The sequence below is a fragment of the Meles meles genome, chromosome 1 (genome assembly GCF_922984935.1).
Source record: "Meles meles chromosome 1, mMelMel3.1 paternal haplotype, whole genome shotgun sequence".
Lineage (NCBI taxonomy): Eukaryota > Metazoa > Chordata > Mammalia > Carnivora > Mustelidae > Meles > Meles meles.
In genome coordinates, this window is record NC_060066.1 from 34,126,405 (window position 1) to 34,149,411 (window position 23,007).

A 23,007-nucleotide genomic window follows, 5' to 3' on the forward strand; every position below is an offset into this window, starting at 1 on the left:
GAGTTCAAATTTTTTTTAAAGGTAACTGCTTCAACTATGCAAGTAATTCACTAAAGTTTTTACTCTTGTGAGAAATATGATAACACTTAGCACTAGTAAGTTAATTTTTAATAAAATAACACAAAATTTATATTACATAAAAGGACTAAAATGAAAGATTTGACAATGATCTCACTACTAAGTGAAAGTGCCCATTAAATCATCTTTCCATCCTTATATGACTATGATCCATTAATAAATAGTTCATAACCATTCTTATGTAAAAATCACTTAATTTTAATTGGCAGATAGAATATTCATTTAAATAATAAAATCTCAAAACTTTAAAGTTATACCAAACATATTTTAAAAAATCTTTTGGCTTTCTTGTCTTCCTTGTTGTTAGAATCTGTATTATACATTATTTGCATTATAACAGCCTCATTTTAAAAGAAAAACTTAAAGTCAGCATCATTTAAGTGGCTACATCTTACTTCAATGGCAATAAACTGGAAGTACTTATTTCACATATCCTATTGCAATGAATTACAGACTGCTGTAAACCTTCAAGAAGCTAAAAGTAACTGCCTCCACAATTCCTTTCTCTCTATTTTTCCTTTGATCATTACTATCCCACAAACATTCTACTTTTCAGTGCTGTTTTAAGGGCCATTCTAATGAGAACTCTTTCTAATACTTCCTTTAACCAATAACCAATTAAATAGTAAGAAGTTAAATATAGTAAAAGTATACCCTTGCTTTGGTATCTGTTATATCATAATTATGGTTGAATTGTAGTTTTAGTTTTTTTTTTTTAAGATTTTATTTATTTATTTGACAGACAGAGATTACAAGTAGGCAGGCAGAGGGGTAGGGGGGAAGCAGGCTCCCCGCTGAGCAGAGAGCCTGATGCTGGGCTCCATCCCAGGACCCTGGGATCATGACCTGAGATAAAGGCAGAGGCTTTAACCCACTGAGCCACCCAGGCGCCCTGTAGTTTTAGTTTTATATTTAGAAAATATAAAGACTCTGCAGAGAAAATATACAGTCGTTTTTTTTTTTTTTTTGGTTCATTCCATCATATGAGCCAAGAAAGGAGAAATAAAAAATTTTCATATATTATATCGAAAAAGACATTTATAAGATATGGTGAATACCTCATAAACCCCATAATATCATTTCATCATTTATGGCAAATTATTTTTGAGAAGTATTTTTAAGTTTAGGTGCATCAAGCAAAGTAATGCAATATCTTTGTGTCTATCTATCTCTGTACCTACCAACTAAAGCTGCTATATTTTGGTCCTTAAAAATAAAAAAAGAACTACTGAAGATAAATAGCTATATAAAATAATTACTTTCATTGATTTACTTGGTAAAAAAGTTAAGTTCGTAATATTGTATATGATGCCAAATTTTATGCAAAATTTTGTGCAAATCAAAAATTTTCTCTTCCTAATATAATGTATTAACTATTATTAAATTTTGACTTAATACACCTCAAGTTCAAAGAGAAAGAATAATCTGCAATCAACTTAATTTTATTTTATTTTTTTTTCCCTTTTTATTTATTTTTTCAGCGTAACAGTATTCATTCTTTTTGCACAACACCCAGTGCTCCATGCAAAACGTGCCCTCCCCATCACCCACCACCTGTTCCCCCAACCTCCCACCCCTGACCCTTCAAAACCCTCAGGTTGTTTTTCAGAGTCCATAGTCTCTTATGGTTCGCCTCCCCTCCCCAATGTCCATAGCCCCCTCCCCCTCTCCCAATCCCACCTCCCCCCAGCAACCCCCAGTTTGTTTTGTGAGATTAAGAGTCATTTATGGTTTGTCTCCCTCCCAATCCCATCTTGTTTCATTTATTCTTCTTCTTCTAGGGGGATAGGAGAAGAATAAATGCAATCAACTTAATTTTAAAAGGCATGTACATGGGCCCGTTTATCTATAAATACAGTGTTTACCAAGTGTGTATGATATCTGTTTGAAACTTGTTGATGGTTAATGTTCTTTCTCATTTATCACCATTTACAACAGACATAATATTGGTCCTATTATCAGATGATTTTATACTTGAGTAAACACAGGTCCTTTAGGAGCAAGAATTCTGTTTAAAAAGATTCCTGACCAAAAAAAAAAAAAAAAAAGATTCCTGACAATGAAACAAAAGCCTTAATACTTTAAAAGCATACTAGAACTTTCATATAATTAAAAACTAATCATATTATGAGGGCTTTTGAAAGATCATAGTCTTAATATGTCCCTTTGGGGCAGGAGAGATACTTTTCAGAATGAAGACTAAATAAGCAACTACTTTGTAGGAGGGTCTCAGTGGTACAAAGATCAGGATGGATCTAGAATATAAAAATAAGATGCTTATCAAATTTACAGATTTTAAACTAAAACTCTCCAATGTGAAAAAATCTAGAAGAATTAGTTCCCCAACCAAGTGTCTGAGTTTCTTTTTTAAACTAATTATTACTTTCTGTAATCTTGTCATCAACCATAAAATAATTGAATGCTTACAATAACTTCTACCTATTAAAATAAGCAAGGTACAATCTTTTAAAATATTTTGTTATTTTTAAAAGCTCACTAATGAAAATGTTTTTCTTTTAAATGTCTTCTTTCCTAGCTGTACTGTTTTTCACTGATTTTGTCCTTGAGGTCTGACACATAATGCAATTTTAAATACAGAAGAAAAATATACTCAGAGAATGTATTGAGTGAGTTTAAAATAATTGCCTTTTAAAATACATCACACTATTTATCATAAAAACAACAGTCATTGAATTACAGCTTGGCCTTATAAGCTTATCTGTATATTCAGAGGAAACTAAACCAGCTTTAAATAAGCAACTAAACTCATAAATCATGAACTTTCTCTTTATTGACAGGAAAACACAGTTATTAACAAAGAATGCTATATTTACATCTGAAGGTATCAATAGTATTTAATTCTGAAATTCCATCAATTGATTTGTCTTGCATAAAATATTTACTTTGTTTTATATCACTTTTTTTTTATAAAAAATAAAATTCATTTATTCTACAACAATCTGGAAATTACCAGCACCTAATACTAAGAACATAACCTTGATTCTCTTTTCTAGAGTAGATGAAGTAGATTAGCATCTAACTAGAAGACTAATTTAGATTATCGATGATGGAAACACACTGTTTCTACGTTTAAGAAATGTCAAAGTACTCAAAAATAAAAGGAAGCAAAACTCCACAACACCAAAATAGTAAAAAAAAAAAAAAATGCTAAGTATTAAACTCACTAACAAAACACATCTTTCAGTATTTACTTTTTCTTAAGATAACTTTAGCAAAGCATAAATCCAAAGGTAGAAGAAAAAAAAATCCCTACCTTCACCACAGTTACAGGTCCACAAAGAATACAATATGAAAAAGTCCATATTGGAAAAAATTAAAGGTTAATACATTAACTAAATTATATAATGCTAATACTAAGGGCTTATGCATCAAGATGCTAGTGTATGTAGTAAAACAGCACTTGTTACCTGAATAGTTTCTATTTCCAAAATAATATATAATCATACAGTAACCCAGCAAAGTGTTTCACTGCCCTTTCCCAGAAAGGCATAGACTTATTTTCTAGACGAGAAAGTAAGTAGCACCATCATGGTTTCAGGATAATTACAATAAGGGTAGCTAAGTTATTTCAAAATTTTCCTAGATATAGCATACCTTACACTTAAAAAATAATGAACCAAGGTAGACAATCCTTTTTGGAATAGTATCAATTAATTATCAAACATATCAGAAATCATTTGAAATTATATCTCAAAGTCCATTCTGAACTATTTGAGTCCAAGATCTTTATTTGGAGAAACTGTATCAGTTCCAAAGCATTCATTCAGCCTAACTAAAATCAGCATTCTCACCAGAGTTTTTTGTGGGATGAGTTTAAGTAAAATATTTAATATAAAATATGTTCTTTTTCAGATACATTTCAATTACTATAAGAACAGATAGATTCACAAAGTGAAAATACAAAGCTCAACAGATTAAAGTTTTTCAATGTTTAATAGCAATGCATTATTATAGGCCATAGTATTCTAGTCTAGAATCAGATTGCTCATTAAAAATTAAACAACAGATTTTTCCATACTCAAATAATCTTGACTTCTGTCAAGAATGTTTTATTAACTTTATGGTCTAAACAAAATCTAATTCACATCTAGCTGAGGAAGATGTTAGTGATTTACACTAAACACTATCCATAAAACCTGAAGTTTAAAATCATTTGTACAATACTTATATTTTTGCTCATATCTACGATACTAATCTGATAAACACCATTGTATTTCCCAGGAATCATCATCTATCCCATCAATTCAGTGAGAGATACTGAAAACAAATCACCTTTCTTGCTGATAACCCCCTCAGGACAGTCAGGTTTTGAAATAAGACTATTCTTTAAAAGAAGCAGAAACTAGTCCATAATACTTAAAGTTCATCCAAATATTCATTAACACATTTTCTAGCCTATATAGTGCCATTTAATCCTCTGGTTCTATATTCTTATGTTTAAAATAAAAATTTGAAATGATTTTTAAGTTATTAGCATACATCCTAAAAATGGTAAAATTCCCAGCTATTATTTTTGCACAGATTCTGATAAAACAGCAACAAAAAAGACAGCAGTATACACTATTGATACACAGAGCTGACTTTGCATCTCAGATTTGGGTTCAAGTCCTTACGAATTTTTCTAACAACACAAGTTTACTATAACCATCTTCTGATGAAGAATCTTTGACAATTAATGGAAGATGTGACCTTAAATTTTAGTGAATGAAAATTATGTATTAAACACAGATTACAATCAATAGATTATTAGTATCATAGACATACTTAAATATGAAAGAGAGAATGACTCCAAACATGTCTTCCGTAAAGACCATGCTCAAAACATAGGTAATTAGCCCCACTCACCTGATATCCCATTATTTGCCTCCCATTTTATCAATTCAAAGTTTCAATTGTTAAAAATAATCCCTACATATCCCACCTTTCTTTAAGAAACAAACAAAGATATTTAGGAATACTGACATTTAACAAGTGTTTGCTGCCTTAGCATACCGCATACTTACTCACGACATCTAGGGTGGGGATTTCCAGGGCCAGTTTGAATTTCCTAGTATATAGGAAAATGCACAATTGCCAAAATAGAAAAATCTAACCATTTTAAGCCATGACATTAAGGCACTCTAATCTAATTACATTAATTTTCCTCTTTTACACACGAAGTTTATATTCAGTTAGAGGACTCAAGGGATAAAATATATATATATTCTACCTATGAGAATATACAAATTAATAATATTTAGGAGATTTTAAAAATTTTGTTTGTGAGATTTAAGATTTTTTTTAGCCAAACTTTCCATTGACTTTAATATTCAATGAAATTTATTTACATAGATCTATATGGCTACAAGCCTATTTATGTAATCAGACATCATGGCAAATAAGACAAACAAATAATAGTTTATGACTAAAGATAACCGATATCACACAATATTGCAATGAAAGATTTTTACAGTAATAATTTTTGTTATATAAATCATAACATAAATCATTAATTTTATACTGTTTACCTTTAAATTCCATTAAATATCTTAAGATAATTATTATTTTCAAAACAAATTGTGATGCGTAATTGAAAAAAAAGCAAGATACTTCTCTTACAACTTACGTATTTAAATTCCCAATGTAAATTCCTGCTTATTGTATTAAATTTCCAGAATGTGTTTCACTAAAAGAGAATTCACAGATGAAGCCACTTGTGCTATAGCATTTTTTCTTCCTCTCCAGACTTATGTAACATAATTATTTTTCTCAAAGCAACCTATTCTTCTCCTTAAAGCACTATCACAATTGTGGTAATTTAGTCATTAGTATAATCACTTATAATTTATATATTTTTGCCAGAATGTACTCTTTCTGAGGACATTACTGCATTAGTGTTGTTTACCCAGATAACCCAGTACCAATCACAATTTCTGGCATACAACAGGATAGCAGTGAATACTCATTAATGAGCCAGTTTAAAATTAATTTAATTTAATTTACACCGATACATTTTAAAGTATAAGTTTCAGAGATGTAAGATGAACTGAGTCACCATATAAAAATATATTAACACTGTTACTATAGACACAGTCATTTTAATGATAATATCACCATCAGAAAGGCCATCCTAAAATTTTGGATGAAATTTTCAACGGACTCTCATCCAATTATGGATTAAGGCTAGGACTGATTATTCAGTTTATTGATTACTTCTGCCCTTTGCTTCTCTTCCTTTTACTCTTGGTTCAAGTTTTTGTCTTCTACTTAGTTAATAATACCTCTCTAAATAAGAAAAGAAAGAGGAAAATACAATCACTTCATTCCAATTCATTTGTAGAAATAATGGACTATAGAGACTACTGAATTCACACAATATGCTATCACTCTTTGCTGTTATTAGCAATATCTTAGCTGCAAAAGTTGTAAAATAAGTCATTTCCAATATCTGGTATAGTGCCTTGACAGTATTATTGATCTTTGTATAGTACTTTTTAAGGAAGCAAGTAATACCTCCCCATTAAGGTACTTTAATTATATGTATTTATATTTATTTATTTATTTTTTTCTTTGGGTTCTAAATTCTTTTTTTTTTTTCATTTTATTTATTTTTTCAGTGTAACAGTATTCATTCTTTTTGCACAACACCCAGTGCTCCATGCAAAACGTGCCCTCCCCATTACCCACCACCTGTTCCCCCAACCTCCCACCCCTGACCCTTCAAAACCCTCAGGTTGCCCCAACCTCCCACCCCTGACCCTTCAAAACCCTCAGGTTGTTTTTCAGAGTACATAGTCTCTTATGGTTCGCCTCCCCTCCCCAATATGTATTTATATTTAATTATACATATTATATCAAATTATATATTGTGATCCCTTTCCATGAAGGTACTTTAATTTGGGCCAAACAACCAAATATATAAATGACCATTTGTGCTTAAATAAGTCAAATTTTCTCCTAGAAAAGTAATCCTGAAAACAAAAAAATATTTTTCCAAAATATGTAGAATTTGTTTTCTACACCTATTTTGAAATAAAGTGTTCACCACTCTAATTTAAATAGGGTCTACACACTATAAAGTTCACACCAAAATGAGAAAGATGAGGTACAAGCACACACATGCTTAGAGTCTCATGCTCTCAGTGGTTTTCCAAACCCTGACAAACCTGGCTCAGATTGGTGTTGCTTTTTCGGCAATGGTTTGTCATCACTTATTGTACCATTCACCTTTTTCTGCTGGTCTTCCCATGTCACTTCTAGTATAAGCCAAAAAAATCATCAGAACTTATTAGAAGTATAGACAATGTGTACAACGAGAACCTAAAAATACTTCAGAACCTAATTAGTTTTTAGATTTTTCCCCCTATGTTTTCCCATAGATTTTTATCAATATGTAGTCAATATTTTAAATACAGGAACGTGATATTTGAATTTTCTTATAAGTTTCAAAATCCAGAGCACTAAAATTTATTCCGGTAATCTCCAAAATTTATTTTCGATAAAATAAGTGGGGCCACGGTATGAAGAAAATATAATTAAAATGGCTTGGTAAATAAAGGTTTTTTTGGTTGATATTAAATAATATTAATTTATTTTAGAAATAAACATTTTGCTAAACATTATGTTATTATGTTACAATAAAATGTTTATGTGGAATTAAAATGCAGAGACTTCCATACATACCAAGAGAAAATCTACAAATACATTTTAATATATGGTAAGATAAAGTGACTAATTTTTTGCTACCACATTTAGTACTTTCATTAAATGACAGAAAAATTTATGTGCCGTGGGGTTATTATTTCAATGAAAACTATTAAGTTTGGTGTCATTGAATATGAGTTATCTGGCTTATCTAAGATTATCCAGAATTATTTGTAGTATTATAAAATATGTTTAAATCCAACAAATATATATTCAGCACCTTCTATAATTCAGGCATGATTAGGTACTGGGAATTTAACCACAAACAAAACAGACAAAAGTCTGTGTTCTCATAAAGTTTATATTCTAGTGGGAGAAATTAAACAGTATAAACAAGTAAAATGTTTTGTCACTTAGATATTGAGCCAAAAAGACAAACATGAAGTAGGTAAGAAAGAAATAAAATGTCCTGAGGGTGACAGATGTTTGAATAGGTTAGTCATAGAGTGCCTCACAAAGAAGACAAGTTTAAGTAGAGAACTTGGGAAAGTAGGGGAGTTAGCCATATGGTTATTTGGGGAGAAGGCATTACAACCAGAAGAACAGCACATGCAAATGCCCTGAGGTAAGAGCATGTCTGACATATTCTAGAAAATCATGGTGAACTCTGTGACTGGAACAGAGTGGATGAAGGGGAAAATACTAGAAGATGAGGTTAAAGAGGTAATGAAATGGGAAGTGGGGGAGTACAGATCATGTCTTGTAAGTCATGTATCAAAAGATTTGCTGATCACCATTTAATCTCATAGCAGCATTCATAAATACTTTAAGTATACACTTGCCTGTTTTTTATCCACATATTTCTAAAATTATATTATAAGTAGCTGGTTACTGTCAATGTACATTTTAATCCCCAAGAAGTTTTTTCACTATGTTATACAATAACTAAGAGTTTTGTTAGTTATTTATTAATAGTTATTTTGTTAGTTAAGATGGTGCTTTATCCACCTTTGGACATAATGAAATACTAACATTTTATAATATTAACCTAAGCAAAACATAACTAGGGAAGGTGAAATCACTGTCAAAATCGAAAATATGCTATATTGCAACATCAAATATAGGGGATTTGGGATACATTACTGGTTTTGATTTTTGATTACTTACTATTTTTAATTTTGTTTTTGTTTACTTACGCTGTTAGAATCGACTGCATTAATTGTAAGGGTTTTCCAGTTCCTAAACCTAAAATAAATGCTATTAATAATAAGATGCTTTTTTTTCTGGCCCAACATAAATCAGCTCTTGTGAAGAAACAAACTTCTTGATTTGCGAGTATGAAAGTTACATTTAGGTGTGTAGTTAACACCCTGATTTTCTAATTGGGTGTTAATAAATAATCTGCTAAAGATGCAATATAGGATTGCATGGTAAATCCTATTAGGATGGTAAACAATCTAGATAAAGATACTATATTTCAATCAACTGCTAGCGGGAAGAACAGTCTTAAAACCTTTAGAGAATATATAGATTTTCTAATAAATTCCCAAACTCTTGGTTAAGCCCTCTTTAGTTATAGGAATAAACGAATTGTCTGTACCTTTAACCAAATTAATCTGATATCAAGAACCAACAGACTAATTTCTCTGTTTGAGGAAAATAATAAGCTCATTACAACAAAGTATTTCTTGAGTTTTGAAAAATCTGCACTTTTGGTCACCCACCGATATAATATGAAAGATTCAACAGGATTACAGAGTTGCTCCTAAAATTTGCTAAAATCCTATACCTTTGTCATCTAAAAAAGTTGTTTCACCACTTGATAGTTTACGATGTTACAAAATAGAAGACACGCTATTCTGAAGTGAGATTGAGTACGCAGAAGTCGAAATGGCTTGTTTTGAAAATGGTATAGCCTATTGGTAAATTGGCAGAAACCCCTTAACACATAACATGTTTAATTTTTAAACACTTTCTTTGAGTTGACAAACATTTTAATTGAAGAGAAGTTGTTTATAGTTATTTGCCTTGCGTTGACAGACCGACATTAGCAAGTATTTGTTGAAAATTATTATATGCCAGTCACAAAAATAGTCCATAACTATCAATTTATAAATGACAGCCAATATAACAATGAAAGAAGACCTAGATCAAGGCTATCAATGGTTGATTAAAAAATGTCACAGATATGTTACCAGACTGAGCCAGGCATGCTGGCTTCTGGAATATTTCTGCTATTAACTATGTGTACAACCTTAGCCAAGGTTCAGAGCCTCTCTGGCCTCTTATATGTTATATTTGAAGTGAGAAATTTAGCCTTAAAAATTTGAAAGGTTATTTCCATCTCTAAAATTACCGAGTTGCTCTTGCTTCTTATTATTCTAGACTAGTCAGCTTTTGTAGAAGAATACCTATACCAGAGATGATGAAATTAGGACACTGAGAGTATAGAATATTTTCTAAAAGTTCTAAATGTAACTATTTAAACCCTCTGTTAAAACTCAGATGTCGACTTTAAAACAGAATTAAAGTTATAAGAAGAACAGAACTATTGACTCACTAATTTGTTTATCACCCAAAAACCAATGCTGAGAGCTACCCATTCTAGTTAGCCCTCTTGGAATTATGGGCCATAGTATTAAAATGAAACTAGCAAACTAGTTTTGTATCAGGAAACTATTCAAATTGTCAGAAAGTTGTTTTAGGTATACTAAACAAAAATAGCAAAAATACCACTGATGGAACACCTTGAAGACAGTCTTTTCTGTTAAAGGACTATTGTGATAATTAAAAACAAAACAAAACAAAATGGTCTCCTTAATGTTAAATAATAATGAACTTAAAATTGAAATTTTAAGTATAAAGTGCTAGCCCATGATACTGTACAACCTATTACCCAAGGTTAAAAAGTGAAAATCAAAGACGTATAATGTAATTAATCAGTAAGTATTACTTTGAAAGAATATATGTCCAAGTGCACAGACCAGAAATCCACTCAAGTACACACAAAAAGTTTGTTCTAGAGGGATAATTTTCTCTCTTTTTTAAAAATAACACTCTAATTGAGTATTTTAAAGTTGAATTGAGTAAATATTCAGTTGTGAATTTAATTTGTAGATTGGAAAGCTTAAGATTGATTTAATAAATATTAGATAATATGAAGAATGATTTTACACACGAAGACTTAACCATGAAGTGAGCTTTTAAGTGACATTTAAGAAACCCACGTCTTGGGGCGCCTGGGTGGCTCAGTGGATTAAGCCGCTGCCTTCGGCTCAGGTCATGATCTCAGGGTCCTGGGATAGAGTCCCGCATTGGGCTCTCTGCTCCGCAGGGAGCCTGCTTCCCTTCCTCTCTCTGCCTGCCTCTCTGCCTACTTGTGATCTCTCTCTCTGTCAAATGAATAAATAAAATCTTAAAAAAAAAAAAGAAAAGAAAAGAAAAGAAACCCACGTCTTCAAAATAACTGTATTTCAGCGACTTTCCATCACCCCAGGTAGCCAATCCTATGAATGCTACAATTTAAAGAGCACAAATTCTTATGTTAATAAGACTATATGTATAATATATGCTTCAATTGCCTCCACACAGAGCATCATATTTAATCCTATAAAACACAAAAAGGACCTTCTATCAGGTGGTTGGTTTCTCCAGGTAAGAAAACAAAGAGCTGGTTATTAAGGATAACTGACTAGTTCTCTAGTTTACAAACAATCTCGCATTCATTACCTCATTTGATTCTCAAAGTAGCATACTGGGCATAAAAGAAAGATGGTAAGATTTCTTTTTCTCAGATGAACTTAGGTTAAGGGCCTAGAGTTGGTACATAGTAAAGACAGGCCCTGAGCCAAGGCCCAAAACCTGTGCTCTTACTCTATCCTATCGCCCTCCTAAGGTCGCATCATTTTCAACAACAAATAGAAGATGGCTTTAGAATTATATTCAGGAGGGGCGCCTGGGTGGCTCAGTGGATTAAGCCGCTGCCTTCGGCTCAGGTCATGATCTCAGGGTCCTGGGATCGAGCCCCGCATCAGGCTCTCTGCTCCACAGGGAGCCTGCTTCCTCCTCTCTCTCTGCCTGCCTCTCTGCCTGCTTGTGATCTCTCTCTCCGTCAAATAAATAAATAAAATCTTTAAAAAAAAAAAAAAAGAATTATATTCAGGAAATCAGTGATGGTATGGCTTGAATAGTGGTGGAAGTATGCAGAAAGGTATGAGGTAGAATCACTAAATCTGATTAGCCAGTTGAGGTTTTGCAAATACAGAAGAAATAAAATGAGCAAAAGGGGAGAGAAAAGTAAAATAAGGAGAAATGGGCTCCAAGAAGGAAAGGAAAGATCAGGAAAAGAAATTTTAAAATATTTGTTTATAAGTACTTAACTTCTACAACTGATTCATTTAGGCCTGTGGATTTGAACGAGGAAGGAAATTTTTAAAATGCATTTCTTCTTCTTCTCCTTGCTCTAGTTCAGACCATCCTAGTGGACTACTGAAAGACCTGAAATGGTCTTATATCCTCTGTCTCATTTCTTTCAAGCCATCTTCCTCACTGTCACTGAGTTACTTTTCCATAATACAGATGTGACTGAATGCACAACCTGCTAAAAACTGTATGATAAATTCCTTGCTATTTTATGGTATCCCTGAATTTCTCCCATATAATTTTTGGTCAAATCATCATTCATCTAAGTTGGCAAAGAATGCCATATTTAGGAAATATAAAATCCATTATTATCTAGATATAAACCAAATTTGGAAATTAAGACATGGGTATCTTACTTTCCTTGCTCTAGAAGCACTCACAGAAATACAGAGAGGCAGAAACACAAAGCCTGTCCACACTGTCAATGCTATCCAACTTATAGAATGCTTACAGACATAAGTATTCATTACAGATTGTCAAAATTACTTTACTATTTTGGGTTCCTTTGTAACCTGTTTTTCCCCCCCTCTTCTTTCTCCTTTCCTTCCTTTCTTCCTAGTCTACAAGGTTAACTATGTTTGAAATAATGTAGGCAACTCCACATTGAGGCTCAAAGGGACAAAACATTTTTCCTTCTGTACATTTAGGAACATGATTCTTTTTTTTAAAGATTTATTTATTTATTTATTTGACAGACAGAAGTAGGTAGAGAGGCAGGCAGAGACAGAGAGAAAGGGAAGCAGGCTCCCTGCTGAGCAGAGAGTCCAATGCGGGGCTCGATCCCAGGACCCTGGGATCATCACCTGAGCTGAAGGCAGAGACTTTAATCCACTGAACCACCCAGGCGCCCCGGAACATGATTTTTTGATAGGTAGCATGGTAGCATTTATTTCGTCTATCATCCTGACAGTGAATGACTCACCAACAGCCAATTTAGAGGCTGCGTCTGCTAAGTTTCCAAAACCAAACGAAATGAACAAATAAGAGTAACAACATAGATAATAAATCAGAAACAAAGCCATGAGACATTAGCTTTCATTAGCTACATCTCCAAAAACACTTAGTTTCCTTAAAAAAAAAATTCTTATAGGATACCTGATTGTACAGAAGAGGAAAGGTGCAGAGAAATTAGGAACTTTACCAGATGTCATATGCCTAGGAATAGAAATGAGCTTAGGAGCCAAGTATTGACTTCCAATGGAGTCCTCTAAAGACTTTAAACTTGAAAAGTACTAATAATTTAAATAGCTCTGTTAGAGAAGAGTATTCTAAATATTTGCATATTGATTTTTAAAAATGGATTAAAACCCATACAAATGCATTAGCATATTATATAATAACTAATGCTGCAACCTAATCTGACTTATTCCCCCGGTTTTATTTCTTAGGCAACCAAATGGTCAAGAACAGTATCAAGATGAATAATTTCCTAAAAACTAGTAAACCATATATATTGAATAAATGGTTCAGGTTTACTTTCATAATCAGGTGTTCTTTTACTTTAAATTGAAAGTTTTCACAGTTTGTGCTGAAAATGCAAAATTGGAGTAATATATTACTAGGAAATTTTACTAATCACAGCTAACATTTATATGGTACTTACTATTGACAAGTATTATTCTGAGCAATTTAAATGTATCAATTTAGTTAAGAAAGTAAGTTTAGAGCACAGCTAGAGAGCAAGTAACACTATTTAGAGCAGACTAGTAGACTAGAGTAGGGCTTGTTCAAGGCAGAATTCATCATTATCACTCTTCCAACGTACCTAGTGCTCTACGGCATTTTTCAGCATCCATCTCCCATACCTGACTTTCTCACAGGCTCTAACTTGCTTCCTATGAAGATCTGTATGTACATGTGTACCCCAATGTTTATAGCAGCAATGTCCACAATAGCCAAATTATGGAAAGAGCCTAGATGTCCATTGACAGATGAAGGGATAGAGATGTGGTACACACACACACACACACACACACACACACACACACACACACACTGGAATATTATGCAGCCATCAAAACAATGAAATCTTGCCACTTGCAATAACATGGATGGAACTAGAGGGTATTATGCTAAGCAAAATCGGTCAATCAGAGAAAGACAATTATCATATGATCTCATTGATATGAGGAATTTGAGAAACAAGACAGAGGGTTATAGGGGAAGGGAAGGAAAAATGAAACAAGACAAAACCAGGCAGGGAGACAAACCATAAGGGACTCTTAATCTCAGGAAACAAACTGAGGGCTGCTGGAGTGGAGGAGGTTAGGAGGGATGGCTGAGTGACGGACACTGGGGAGGGTGTGCTATGGTAGGTGCTGTGAATTGTGTAAGACTGATGAATCCCAGACCTGCACCCCTGAAACAAGTAATACATCATATGTTAGTAAAAAATAAAATTAAATTAAAAAAGATCTGTATTTAATAAAAGCTCAGGTCAGGCTCCTCAGGAATATTTACATTTCAATGTTCTAGAAAGCCTAAAAGCTTCATATTATTAAAATAATTAAGCCATGAGAGAGTGGCAAAATATGAACTAGGACAAGCAGTGGAATATCTTAGGCTGAAAACCTACCTAGAACCCCTCACAACTTACCTCTTCTTTGTATGTATCACAATCTCAAGCACTTTCTATAAGTGACATGCTACAAAATAATTTCACCAGCTCTCTTTTGTTATTCTCATTGTTTTATCTTGGGATCTCCCCAAAGCAGGGAACACATCTGATTTGTCAGTGTATCCTCAATAACCACCCGGTACAATAAGCTGAAAATAGCAGACATTGGTTGAACTGAACTAAGCCATTAGCTAATATTTAAAATAAAATAAATGGTTGAAACCCATGCAAGAAGATCACCATTTATCTGAGAGGCAGGATACAGAAATGCATATTCTGGAAGTCAAGACTAGAGATCTGCTACTATGTGGATTGAAGAAAGCTGATTATCCTCTAGATATCTATTCCTTTGTCAATGAAGAAAAGCAGCTTTATTAAAAGACTTATAAGCCTCCTTCTAAATCTAAAAGTCTTGATTCTAAATCTAGGAGTGAAACCACAGAATACCAAGATACACACTGGTAAACTATAGGGAGATAAGTGGGGCCAGATGGCTCTAGAAAGCAAACCAGCAAGCCAGATTCAGAAAACAAAACACATGTGCACACAGTTTCCCATGTGTTCTGCATGCATTGTAGTCCCATGATATCTCCCCTCAGTTCCAGATTTTTTTTTCCTTTACAGCCAAAGATAGATGCCTTTCAAAGGCATCTATTCTATTCACTGTCCCCCTTCTTTCCTCTCCTTTTAAATCCATTCTCCTCAGCCTTCATACAACTCCAACAAAACTGCCCTTAATGAAGGATAACTTGACTTCACACTTGCTAAATCGAGGGATGGTTTCACACTCAGTAGCTCTCTCCCACCCACTTCAAGTATTTTCTTCACCTGTACTCAAAGACACTGCGCTCCATGGTTTCTTTCCTAGTTCTGTCTCCTGCTGCTTCATCTTGTCAGCTTCCGAGTATGAGAGAGTTCAGTGCAGGGTCCCTTGACCTCTTCCCTTGTTCTCTCAGTAATCTCAGCCAGACTCATGGTGTTCAACCTCTCGCCCTCTCTGAGGATAACTCCCAAACAGTCCAAATCTCCAACCTGAAATCCAGACCGTATTTTAAGTTGCCTATTTGACATCTTATCTTAGATATCTAGGAGGATCTCTAGTTTATATCCCAAACTGAGCCCCTGAAATGTTCCCACCAAACAATTCTTCTCAAGTTTTTTCTTCTGTCAGTTAATAGAAACTCCCTATTTTCCCAGTTACATAGGCCCAAAGCTTGGATGTTATCATTGAATCTCTCTCTTTCATTCTATCAGGTAATTCTGTTGGCTCCGTCTTTAATATCTATCCAGAATCCAAATCCTCCTGTCACTATGGTCTAAGCCACTGACAACTCTTTCCTGGGTTATTGCAAAAGCCTCCCTGTTGCTTATCTCAATTCTTTCAGGTTAGCCTTAACATGGCAATTAAACTTAGTTTATTTTATGAAACAAGATGGGATCAGGAGGGAGACAAACCATAAGAGACTCTTAATCTCGCAGAACAAACTGGGGGTTGCTGGGGGGAAGGGGGTCAGGAAAGGGTGGTGGAGTTATGGACATTGGGGGGGTGTGTGTGCTGTGGTGAGTGCTGTGAAGTCTATAAACCTGGTGATTCACAGACCTGTACCCCTGGGGCTAAAAATACATTATATGTTTATTTAAAAATTAAAAAATTTTAAAAATAAAAATAAAAATGTTTAAAAAAAACTTAGTTTATTTTAAAAAGAAATCGTATTATGTCACTGGAATCAAATCTTCCCATTTCACTCAGCAAAAACAAAATCCTAGCATTGACTGATGGATGATATGAGTCACCTGCTCCAGCTCGTCCTGACCCAACTTACTACCATTCACCCTGCTTGGTCTCACTCAAGTGGCTTCTTCCTGGCTCTTCCAACAAGTCAAGCTGGCTCCCATCACAGAGCCTTCCTTCTTGCTATTCCCTCTGCCAGGAACACGCTTCTTTCCAGGCCTTCAAGTGGTAATTCTGTGACTTTCTTGAGGTATCTGCTCAAATATTACCTTGATGGGAATACTTCTCAGAATGCATTATCAAGAATTGTTTACCCTACTTTCTTGAACACTATCCCATTATCCTGATGGCATTTTCTTTTTCATACTTATCAGTATATGAAATGATTTGCTATATTCTTTTATTATTTGCTTGCTCCAATAAATACAAGGATTATGAAGGCATGGAGCTTTGTTTGACAGGTACACTAGCATATTTCTAGCATCCAGAACAGAGACTAGAACATAGTAAGTACCCAAAAATGCTCTGTAGAATGAATGAATAAGTAAATGAAAGCAATTATAAGTAGCTAGAAACTCACCAATTATGCTTTTCTTTAAGTCTTAATTTATAGTGCTATGCTATGGAATAAAGATAGTCTCATCGTAGTTCATTAAAGGTATAAAGAGCCAATGTATGTAAAGGGATTGGCTTAGGTACATCGTCATTTGAGAACTCTGAAGCCCATTCCACCTACCAAACAGTCTGACCTTCATATAGGGTTAATGGAGACACTCGGGCTGACTGATCACGTATTTCACTAATTGAAAGGCAGCACACACTGTTTCTATTCCAGAATGATATGTGGGCACGTCACAGAAGGTGCAGCATAAAGCTATCTCTATCTTTATTATTTTCTCCCTTTGCATTTTAAATCAGAAGAGAGGATGGTGATAAATCCATCACTCAATTCAATGTTTGGCCATTTCTAATACAAGGCTATAGCCAGAATTCACAGTTACCTCTATTTATTTATTTATTTCTCTGAATACGTAAGTAAAGAAGGAATATAGTAACATCCCTCTAACCTATGGAATCTTCTCTAATCCACAAATATGCTTTAGCTAATTTAAAAACAACCTCTCACCTTAATCGTACTCATGAACTGTACTGTGAAATTAATTCAACAGACAGTAAATGTGTCTCTTCCAAAAGAAAACTGCAAAAGGATAAATTAGATGCCTAGGCCTTAATTAGAGGTGGGCCATCAAAAGATTATGCTAAATAAAAACGCGGGTTGGGATACATAAAATACAGAGTTCTCATTTTACAAATTTTTATTCATTAACTTCTCCTTAGGTCCAACTGTATCCTATGCAGATTAATCTATATAACAATAGTGATGTTTTGCAGTAATGAGGATTTTTTTATGTACATGAAAAAAATATACTAATAACGAGTGGGAGTGACTCAACAATTATTGCCAGTAGAACCTTTACATGCGAGATCAAAGGAATAACAAGAGTGCGGTAGAGTTTAGAGGTGAAAGGCTTAACAGCGTTCACGGTCAACTAAAGCTCAGGAAGCCCAAAACACCTGCTCAAAGTACTTTGTCTGTTGAAGTATTTACCTTGGTGTCCTCCCATGAAGTCCTTATTCTTTTGATACATTTAAACTTACTCAAAAAAAAAAAAATGGCATGAAATGTTCTTAAAATTTGTTGCACTCTAACAATTGACTGAACATTTAAGAAGAGATATCTACTTTTCTGATCACTGATATAAATTTCAGTACATATAAACATATCCTTTTGTAGATACTAAGCAGAAATCACGGAGGCTAAAATATAGATAAAAATGACAACTATGTAAATGCACACTGAAAGCTTATGTAAATTTTTATTGTTTTATGGAGAATGTTAATATTTTATAATACTTGATTTTATTTATTTGGTTACATTATTTTCACCTTTTTAACCTATAATATCCTAGCATATTTCAAGAATTTTATGCTGGAAGGGGTTTTAATGAATAGTTAATTAATACTCCATAGTAAGAAAAATTATAAAATTATTTCAGTCCTAATTAAATATCACACAGAACACTGTAGACATTATTTATAACAGATGAAGACAGGGAAGTATATAATCAAGACTAAAAGACATTTTAACTAATGTGCCTGAAGTATTCATTTTTTAATTTGGCCCCATAACAAAGGCAAATTGTTATAATACAGAGAAATTTTAGAATATCCTTTTTTTAATAACCATCTTAAAATGCTGACATCTGAGCTAATTTTGATTATCAATTATTATAAAACATATACAGTCCTGTTGTTTTTGACAGAACTTAGTTGTGCCGGGTTATAGAATTAAGTCACCAATAATCATAAGAAAAATAAATCTAAATATTGAAATTGATCATCTTTTTTACTCACTCGGGCAATATGTTAATTTATTTGTATAAAACTGAAAAATCTACAAATATTGTAGGTGTTTCTTTAATATTATTAAACTAAATTAAGCTCATATCATTTTCTAATTTAAAATTCTGCTTAAAATATTTTTTAAAATCACTCAGTTTTAAAACAATTTCTGGATTGAAAATTATCTATGTTGTGTTTTTTGCGAGATAACTTGGCCAACACTTTCTCCCTCGGAATCTTAACATGACCAACAAAGCCAAACTTCTGACTTAAATGACACACATTTCAATAGAATAGGATTGTACTAGGATATTTACATCTATTTAATTTAAGAAAGTATATTCACACACATCACAAACGTCAATACTGAGTGTCTAATATATAGAAAGGCACTATTAACTTCATATTAGACTTGCCTTTTTTCCCATTATTAGGTGGGCTTGGTGCTTCTTCCTCATTGTCTTTTAACATTGAAAACAGACAATAGTGTTTAATAATTAAGGTCACTAACAATCCAAATAAAAACCAAGCACACCACAAAAGATGCAATCACACACTAGGGAAACAAATTCATGCATTAAACATGACATCTCACATTAATGAACACAAGAGTAAAGTATATCCTTCCCATCCTATGAGAAAAGTAATAAAACACAAAATAAAATGAAGAATAGTCATTTTATAGTAAGTCAGAAAGATTATAGTTATGGTTTTATGCTAATTTGACAATTGATGTATTCATTAATGAAATTAATTTTGAGGATAGGTGACAAACTGCTTCAACAAATAGGCTTTATCTTAAGGAAGTGAAAAATAAATAAAAATATTAACTACCACCGAAGCCCCCAAACTAATAATTTCCTAAAAAATGACTTTCCTCTGGAAGCCACTTCGTGAACAGTGTGAAAGCATTTCACCGCTCATATGGACTAAAATGAGACATATAGGAATGGGCAAATAGGAAAACATTAATTGCACAGCTAAATTAAAATTAAATTCATTTTTTATGCTAAACATGTGATTCCTATAGCATTGCAGGAAAATGGAAGATGCACGACATTCTAGTAGTTAGAATACTAGATATTCAGAACAGATGCTCATATCTTTATGATATTAAAAATAGTCACTGTGGGGCGCCTGGGTGGCTCAGTGGTTTAAGCCGCTGCCTTTGGCTCAGGTCATGATCTCAGGGTCCTGGGATCGAGTCCCACATCAGGCTCTCTGCTCGGCAGGCAGCCTGCTTCTCTCTCACTCTCTCTGCCTGCCTCTCTGCCTACTTATGATCTCTCTCTGTCAAATAAATAAATAAAAATCTTTAAAAAAAAAAAAAAAAAAAAAAAAAAAAAAAAAAAAAATAGTCACTGATAATCAGCAACTGCAGCTTAAGAGGTTGTGCATCTTATACTGTAAATACTGAGACAATGCATCCAGGAAAATACATGTCATGCACAGTATCCATAAGGACATTGCTTCACACAGTGGAAAAGGAGTGAACGTAAGGCACATGAAGTACACTCTATTGTTCATGAAAGAAAAGTGATGATTTAAACGTGATAAAATTAGGACCACAGTCATTTTTCATTGTTCAATTTTGTTCAGTCTTCACTGTTAAATCTTTTTAAACCGACATCTTAGAAAAGACTAGGATTCAATTCTGTGTTTCAAATAAAAACAGTGAAAATCTGATAAAAGAATTTAATAAAATAAAAAATTTGATGAAAGAAGTGTATTAATACATTTACTGATTATGTAACATTTGAAGTTTTAAAATCCTTTCAGGAACATGCGGACAAAGAAAGTGGCAAAAATTATGACATGTGAATATAATAAGGACTTCAAGAAAACGCAAGAATCGAGGCCCTCCACTCAGAAGATGGAATGTTTAGTAAGAAATTATGATTGTCAATAAATATTAGAACACTATTGAGCTGGGATGAAGAACAGGAATATATGGTTAATTGTTCTTATTTTAGGAAAAGAATTTATGAATAAAATTGTGATAGTCTCTAGAAGTTTTAATAGAATTTATATTCTAGTCTACTTTACTTGTAATTTACCTCTACAAAACCAAATTCTTTAGAGAAGAGGCTAGGACTGCAATGTATTACTCAGTGTAACCCAGAGTAGGAACTCAGTTTTTAATAAATAAATGAATTGAATACAGAGTTAGGGTAAAGGTTAGGCGTGAATTTGATCAGAGGCATTGTCTATAATTTTAGTTTGATCTAAATACTAAGGAACATGTTCAGATGGATAAATTAAACATTCTGGTAAGTTATCTCGATTAGATAGCTTATGTAGTATTTCTCCATTAATAAAATTAGGCAATGTATTTAAAAGTCAGTACCGAAAAACAAACCGTTCTTTATTGTGCATATATAAATTTGGAGCCCAATATCTTATATGAAATGGAAAAGTCATACTTCTAAAAAATGCAATTATTTATTCTAGACACACAGTCCGACAGACCTGCCTTGATCGCTTCACCCTGCTTTTCTCCCCACTGCTCCTCCACATGCCCAGTCTCTTCATTAACTTCTGTATTTGCACAAGTGAAGAAAAAAAATAACACCAGATATGTATATTTGTTACTCTTGTGACCAAAAATTTCAAACTATTCATGATACAATGAGTGATTATAGGGAGATTAAAGATTATTTTTAATGAATTTCTGACAAGTTATGGAAGCAAATAAATAGTCTATTAATAAGTTATCATACTGTCTTCTTTTATGATGGCTCTGATTTGTAAAAGAGAAATTATAGCCTCTAAAATATTTATGGTATGTGATAACTGTGTAAAGCAGGCAAAATACTTTGTCTATAAGCTTGATACATTCTTAGAAAAATAACATTATATATCTTTTCTTCTACAGAACCCCCCCAAATTATTAACTCTCTTTTATTTTCACAAAATGCCAGTACCTCAAAGTTAAGAGAAAAATTTAAAAAATATTAATGCTTTAACTGTTGTTTAGTACATTGTACTCTTCTTATATTGCTCTTATTTTTTCTGGTTCTCAAAGAGACGATAACCGATACTGTACCATCATGAAAACCAACATAGCCAAGGTTTTAAATTCACTTCATTAACAGACTAAAATATAACCAAAATCAAAAGGAATTAAAGTAGGAGTTGTTCATTTTTTAGCTGTTGAACAGGATGAGAAAAATAATCACGTCATTACTTTGATTTTGAAATAACGCCATTAAATTACAAGTTCTGACAACTTTTCAAGAGATAATCCAAATAAAATTTGATGTAGACCACCAACTGACAGCCTATTTTGGATTATGCATCTTTAACTTCAGTTGGAATTCGAAAACTTCTAAAAGAGGTATTTTTGCCCCCCATTAAAGCAAAGAAAATTACACAATTATGTATCTGCTAAAGTCTTTATATCAACATTCACAAAAACACTGCTGAAATCATTCATACGTTCAAGCAAAACAAAACAAACAAAAAATCCTTTTATCTCATACTGGAAATGATAAGGGCACTTTTAGCTCTCCTTCCTTTTACTTACAAAAAAAAATCACAGTGAAAGGGGATAATAAAAGAAAAATTTGTTAAAAAATAGATTCTATAAGGCATATAGAATGTTAATTGACAAGCCCATTAAAAAATTCCTCAACCCCAACTTTCAGCATTAGCTCTATGTTGACTTTCTGGTAGGTTTATTATTACAAAGAACAGAACTCACATCTCAACAGACTATTGTTATCAAAGATATTAAAACTGAATTTTTAAAAAATTGTGACATAAACTGTTTCTGACATCACATGCCAACAAATGAAGTCAAAACTCTGTCTTTAAAAGTCCTGAGGAGACAAAAAATATTTATACACATCACACAACTTTCTTTCTGTAAAGTACTTTTAAAATTATGTAATCCATTCTAATGTGAATAATTAAGAACTACAGAAATGCTGCTGTAATCTTGCCAGACAGCATAAGAAACCATTAGTCATAATAGCACAGAGTTGTTTAAAATCATGGTACATATTACAGAGAAACCTCAATACTGAAGTCCATAAATCATTCAGTAACTAACAAGAACACAGCTGTTCCAAGTTATATATGGCAATAAAATATGCTGCCCAAATGCGGT

At 33.0% G+C, this 23,007-nt stretch overlaps 1 protein-coding gene across 33 annotated transcripts in view; it reads right to left on the bottom strand.

Annotated features, from left to right (window-relative positions):
- The window catches only part of RIMS2 (regulating synaptic membrane exocytosis 2), a 598,763-nt gene that overhangs the window by 176,212 nt on the left and 399,544 nt on the right, over positions 1-23,007 (bottom strand). The gene's annotated exons all lie outside the window — the stretch shown is intronic.